This window comes from Carlito syrichta, unplaced genomic scaffold (genome assembly GCF_000164805.1).
Source record: "Carlito syrichta isolate Samal-C Ts95f unplaced genomic scaffold, Tarsius_syrichta-2.0.1 Scaffold305170, whole genome shotgun sequence".
Classification (NCBI taxonomy): domain Eukaryota; kingdom Metazoa; phylum Chordata; class Mammalia; order Primates; family Tarsiidae; genus Carlito; species Carlito syrichta.
In genome coordinates, this window is record NW_007249266.1 from 641,343 (window position 1) to 647,646 (window position 6,304).

Consider the following 6,304-nt stretch of genomic DNA (forward strand, 5'->3'; position numbering starts at 1 on the left):
GTGTGCCACCCCGCCCAGCTAATTTTTGTATGTATTGTAGGGACAAGGTCTCGCCATGTTGCCCAGGCTGGTCTCAAACCTGGGGACTCAGGCAATCTGCTTGTCTCCGCCTCCCAAAGTGATGGGATTGCAGGTGTGAGCCACTGCACCTGGTTTACATTTTCTAGTGTTTTATATAAATGGAATCACACAGTATGTACTGTTTTTTGCCTGTTTTTTTTCCACTCAGCATAATCGTTTTGAGATTCATTATGTTTATTTCTTTGTATTGCTGCATAGTATTCCATTGTATGAATATACAACAATTTGTTTATCTGTTCATCTATAGATAGACATTTGAGTTGTTCCAATTTAGGGTTATTACAAATAAAGTTGCTATGAATGTTTGGTGGACAAGTCTTTGTATGATGGGTACTTTCTTTTGGATAAATACATATGAATAAAATGATTAAATCCCATGGCAGGTATATGTTTAACTTTTAAAGAAACTGTTTTCCAAAATGGTTGCATGATTTTATATTTCTACCAGCAGTATATGAGAGTTCTAGTTCCTCCACATCTTCACCAGTGCTTGGTATGATCAGTCTTTTAATTTTTGCCATGATAATAGATGTATAGTAGTATCAAATCCCTTATGGTTTTAATTTGTAGTTCCCTAGTAACTAATATTATTGAGGATGTGTTCATGTGCTTGTTTGTTATCTATATATCTTCCTTAGTTAAGCGTTTGTTTAAATTTTTTACACATTTTAAATTGAGTTGTTTCTTTTATTATTATTGAATTCTGAAAGTTCTTTATGTATTCTGAATACAAGTCTTGATAGGAATGTGTTTTGCAAAGAATTTTTCCAAGTCTGGGCTTATGTTTTTATTCTCTTAACAGTGTCTTTTGAAGAGCAGAAGTTCTTAATTCTGGTGGAGTCCAATTTATTTTTATTAATTTTTTTTTTTGAGTTGAAGTCTCACTCTGTCGCCTAGGCTGGAATGCTGTGGCACACTCATGATCACCACAGCCTCGACCTGCTGGGCTTAGATGATCCTTCTGCTGTAGTCTTCCAAGTAGCTGGAACCACAGGCGTGCGCTACCACATCCAGCTTATTTTTTGACTTATTGTAGAGACAAGGTCTCACCAAGTTGCCCAGGCTGGTCTTGAACCCCTGGGCTCAGGCAATCCTCTCGCCTCAGTCTCCCAAAGTGTTGCGATTACGGGCTGAGCCACCGCGCCCAGCCTGGAGTCCAATTTATATTTGATATCTCTTAACTTCTGTTCCACATTTAATAAAATCTTAGTTGCACTGGGAGTGGTGGCTAATGCCTGTAATCCCCGAACTTTGGGAGGCAGAGGCGAGAATATTGCCCGGGGGTTTGAGACTAACCTGAGCAGCTTGGAGAGACCTGGTCTCTACAATAAATCAAAAAATTAACTGGGTGTTGTGGCATGCACCTGTGGTTCCAGCTACTTGGAAGGCTGAGGTGAAAGGATCGCCTGAGTCCAGCAAGTCAAGGCTACAATGGTCATGAGTGTGCCACTGCACTCTAGTCTGGGTGACAGAGTGAGACTCCAACTCAAAAAAAATCCCCCAAACCAAAAAAACCCAAAACATCTTAGTTGCATCCTGGAAGATTTCCTTGGCTTGATTTTACAACTCACACATTTGCTCTTTGACAGTCCATCCTATTACTTAGCCTATATGTTGATTTTTTTCAATTATCAATTTTAAATCATTTTTTAAAATAAAAATAATTTATAATGTTTGCAGTAGGATAATCGTGCATATCCCTAAGAATGTTAATTATTCAGCTCAGCTCAGTCTAGCAGCTTTATTTCCTCAGGTGTAAGTTCTGTGCTTGGTAAGAGTGATGCCTCTTGCATAGAGCTGGCTTTCTACAGTTGCTTGATGATTCTCAGCTGAGGGATCATCTTTGTGTTTGAGAATCCCTGTTAGCCTGTCTTTGACTGTTTATTGTATTCTGCCACCAGTATGAGGGTGAGAATCAGTCACCAGGAGAAAATTTCTTGGGGAGGGAGCTCCTCATTCATTCCTGGTATCACCAGTCCCCTGGAACACTAGCCAGATTCTCTGTCCTAAAGGCTCATAATGTTTTCTCCGACATGGAGGTAGACATCTCTATTGCTGCTGCTACTCCAAGAGGCAGTGGGAAGAGGGAGTGTTGGCCTCATGGCTTCTACTCTGGTACCCCTGTTCATTTACTATTGGGTGCTCAGAGCCTCTCCTGCTCTCAGGCTTTCTGGAGACTTTGAGTGTTCTTGGAGGCACCTCCCATCTCCCTCTTTTATGAAAGAGTCCTCTTGCATGTGTGCTTCAGTATAGGCATTCTTTAAAAATCTGATCCAGGCCAGGCACAGTGTCTCAAGCCTGTAATCCCAGCACTTCGGGAGGCCGAGGCAAGAGAATTACCTAAGCCTGCAGGTTCACGACCAGCCTGGGCAACATGGTGAGCCCTTGTCTCTATAATTAAAAAAAAAAAAATTAGCTAGGAATGGTAGCGTGCACCTGTAGTTCTGGCTACTTGGAAGGCTGAGGCCAAAGTATCGTCAGAGCCCAGCAGGCCAAAGTTTGGGTGGCCATGAGCGTGACACTGTACTCCAGCCTGGACGACAGAGTGAGACTTCATCTCCAACTCCAAAAACAACAACAACAACAACAACAACAAAAAACTGATCTGGCTGCTTTTCATATTTCAGAAAATTTCCAAGATTTCTTATCCATAAGAAAACCCCTTCCAGTTTTCTAACATTATTATGGATCAAAGCCATATTCTGTCTCATTTCTAAAAACCCGTGTTGGGAGGGGAGACTGCAACTGATGCTCAGTCCTCCAGAACTGAATCTGTAGACCGTATTTGCATCTGTAGAAGAAAATCTTGGCATTTGAAAGCCCATGTGTGCAGACCACATATGTCAGATGTTATCATAAATGTTTGGTTTGCCACTTTGATGTTTGCATTTCCGGTGGAGAAGTTTGCTGGGTGGAGAAGAAACCTACCTGCTGAGGGGAAAGTATAACCATTTTTAGAAATGAAAATGAACTCTCCCATGAGAAACGGTTCAGTGGCTTCCATTGTCCTTTGGATGACACCTCAACTGGCTTCATGGGCCCTCCAGGCTCTATTTCCCACGAGCTCACCACCTCCTCTCTTGTTCTTTCTGCTCCAGGCTCAGGTAAATTTTTTTCCCCTTAGTTCTATGAAAAGGTCCTGTCTCCAGCCTTTGAACATTCTGTTCTTTCTGAGTGGAGCATTTGACTTCCTCTCCCTGCTTCCTTTCCTCTCATCCTGACTCATCCTTCTGGTCTCAGATTAAGGTTCCTTTCTCGGTAGGCTCAGACATCTATGGGGACCTGACTCATATCCATGCAGGCTCAGCTCTGATTCCAGTTGTGGCTGTGGCTGCAGCCCTTGAGTGGATGACTCTAAGTCATTCTATATCTCCTACAGAAAGTTCTGATGGAATCAGGGCCCTATACACACAATTGTGACCTTGGTAACATGTTCTTATATTGCCTTTTCCTCCTTCCCTCACTCTCCTGAATCTTCTGCTTCCTGGGATCACCTCCCAGATACCTGAGTCCTTGTCTTAGGTTCTGCTTTCTGGGGGCGGGAGGGACCCAAGCAAAGCCACTTCCAGTCTGGATTCGAGTCCTGTGGTTTTCCAGGGGGGTGAAAATGCTCATTTTAGACCTGGAAAGAGGATCTCAGTGAAACCAACACCAGGTAGCAACCATTTGGTGGAAGATCACAATTTCATTTGAGAACGAGGAAAAACCCAAGCTCTCATTCTTGTTTCTGGACAATGTAGAACCTCTTCCAGTTTCTGTCATGGAGGAGACAGCCCAGAGGTTTCAGATTCTGGCTCATTCGCGCCCCTGAGGTCCAGCAGACGTCATTTAAATTTTCTGAGCCCATTTCTTCATTTGTCAAAAGGAGATAAGCTAACACATGGCCTCGTAACTTCAAAGATCACCATCAGGGCAGGATGTTGCGCAAGAGGAGTGGTTACTTAGATGTCCTGGGCATTCATTTCTTCATCTTGTGAATAAAAGGCTTGCCTTAGGCGATTGCTAAGGTAACTTCTGCTCTAATATTCTAAATAGTCAGCTCTTCTTTTCAAACTTGATGGTAGAACGCATGCAGTATCTGTCTTGCTTGCTGTAGAATCCTGGTATATGGCATGTCCAGGGTTGAACCCAAGTCTTACAGTTGTGTGACGTTGGCCAAGTTTCTAAACCTTATTGTATCTTAATTTTCTCATCTCTTAAATGGTGGTGATAAGAGCACTTGAGCCATAGGATTGTTGGGAGGACCAAGCAAGGTCACACATGCAAAGCACTTGTTTGGTGTGGTGGAACTAAAGAGAACTGCACATTTTTTCCCTCCCATCGAGAGTTGGAGCCCAGTTACCCTTCCCTTGAGCTTGGGAGACTTCCTTTGCCAATAGAGTAAGGCAGAAGTGACACTGTGAGACTTTGGAGGCTGTAATAAGAAACCTCAGATTGGGTATGATGGCTCATGCCTGCAGTCCCAGCACTTAGGGAGGCGGAAGTGAGAGGACTGAGTCCAGGGGTTTGAGACCAGCCTGGGCAACTTGGTGAGACCCCCGTCTTGACAACAAATCAAAAAAATTAGCCAGGCATGGTGCTTGCACCTGTGGTTCCAGCTAATTGGAAGACTGAGGTAAAAGGATCTCCTGAGTCCAGCAGGTTGAGGCTGTGGTGGCCATGAGTGTGCCACTGCACTACAGCCTGGGTGACAGGGACTCCTGCTTAAAAAAGAAAAGAAAAAGAAACCTCAAACCTTTCACTCAGGCCTCTTGGCACACTGTCTCTGGGAGTTATGCCACTGTGTAAGAAGTCTGACCACCATGTGGTAGAGACCATGTACAGGTGCTATGATTGACAGTCGTAGCTGAGCCCATTCACCCATGCCCACCAAAGTACCAGATAATGTGAGTGAGGGTGTCTTAAGCTCTCCAGAAAAGCCCAGCTACCAGCTGACTATCCTTGAGTAACCTGTACGAAACAGAACTGAATTGCCCAACTAAGTTTTTGCCTAAATTCCTGTCCACAAAAGTGTATGATAAAATGAAGTGGTTGTTTTAAGTCACTAAGTTCTGAAGCAGTCTGTTATGCAGCTGCAATAGATTACTGAAACACCTGGCATATAATAAATGCTCAATAAATATAGACCAGAGTTTAAAAAAAAATTTTTTTTTTTGAGTTGAAGTCTCACTCTGTCAACCAGGATGGAGTGCAGTGGCCCACTCCTGTCCACCCCAATGTCAGCCTGCTGGGCTCAGGTGATCCTTTCACCTCAGCTGTACAAGTAGCTGGAACTACAGGCGAGTGCTGCCACGCACGGCTAATTTTTTTTTGTTGTTGTTGTTACTGTAGAGATGAGGTCTCGCCAAGTTGTCCAGGCTGAAGTGCAATGGCATGATCAGGGTTCACAGCAGCATTGACTTCCTGAGCAGACAAGGATGCCCAGAACAATCACTGCTGGGATAGAAAAATGACCAATCAGCTAGCTGCCAAGTGCCAACAAATCAGTTCACCATTAGGCCTCCAACTTCTGCCGATTGGACCTTAGTATTGACCAATCAGCACAGCTAGTGCCGACCAATCAGCTCACAGATAGTGCTAGCCAATCACCTCCATCTTAAGGCTATATAAGCACCAGGTTTCGGCTCCAAATCGGCAACTTCATTTGGGTCTCCTCCCGCTGTGTGTGAGTGGGGAGGTTCTGTCCTGTCAATAAATCCTGGTTTCTTACTTTCCACCTATCCATTCCCCTCAATGGTACGAGACAAGAACTCCAGCCTGAAGATCATCTGAGCCAAAGGGCTGCACACCACTAAACTGGCAGAACTGGGAGAGGTGAGACTCCAAAGCTGAGACACTCTGGGGGCTAGACTTGCCAGCCCACTGAATCAGCAACACTCTCAGCGCTTGTCTTGCCAGCTTATTATAGCCAACACATCTGGGGGCTAGGCTTACCAACCCCTCGGGCTGACCTGACCCCCTCTGGGGCTCGGCTGGCCGACCCATTGAGCTGACACTCTCAAAGCCCAAGCTGACCTAAAAAAATCCGTATCACTTCCATTTCAGCCTAGAGTAGCTGGGAATACAGGTGTGTGCCACCATGCCACCATGCCTGGTTAATTAATTAATTTATTTATTTTAGCAACGAGGACTCACTGTTTTCCCCAGGCTGATCTTGAACTCCTGGTCTCAAGTGCTCCTCCTACCTCTGCCTCCCAAAGAGCTGAGATTATAGGCACAAATT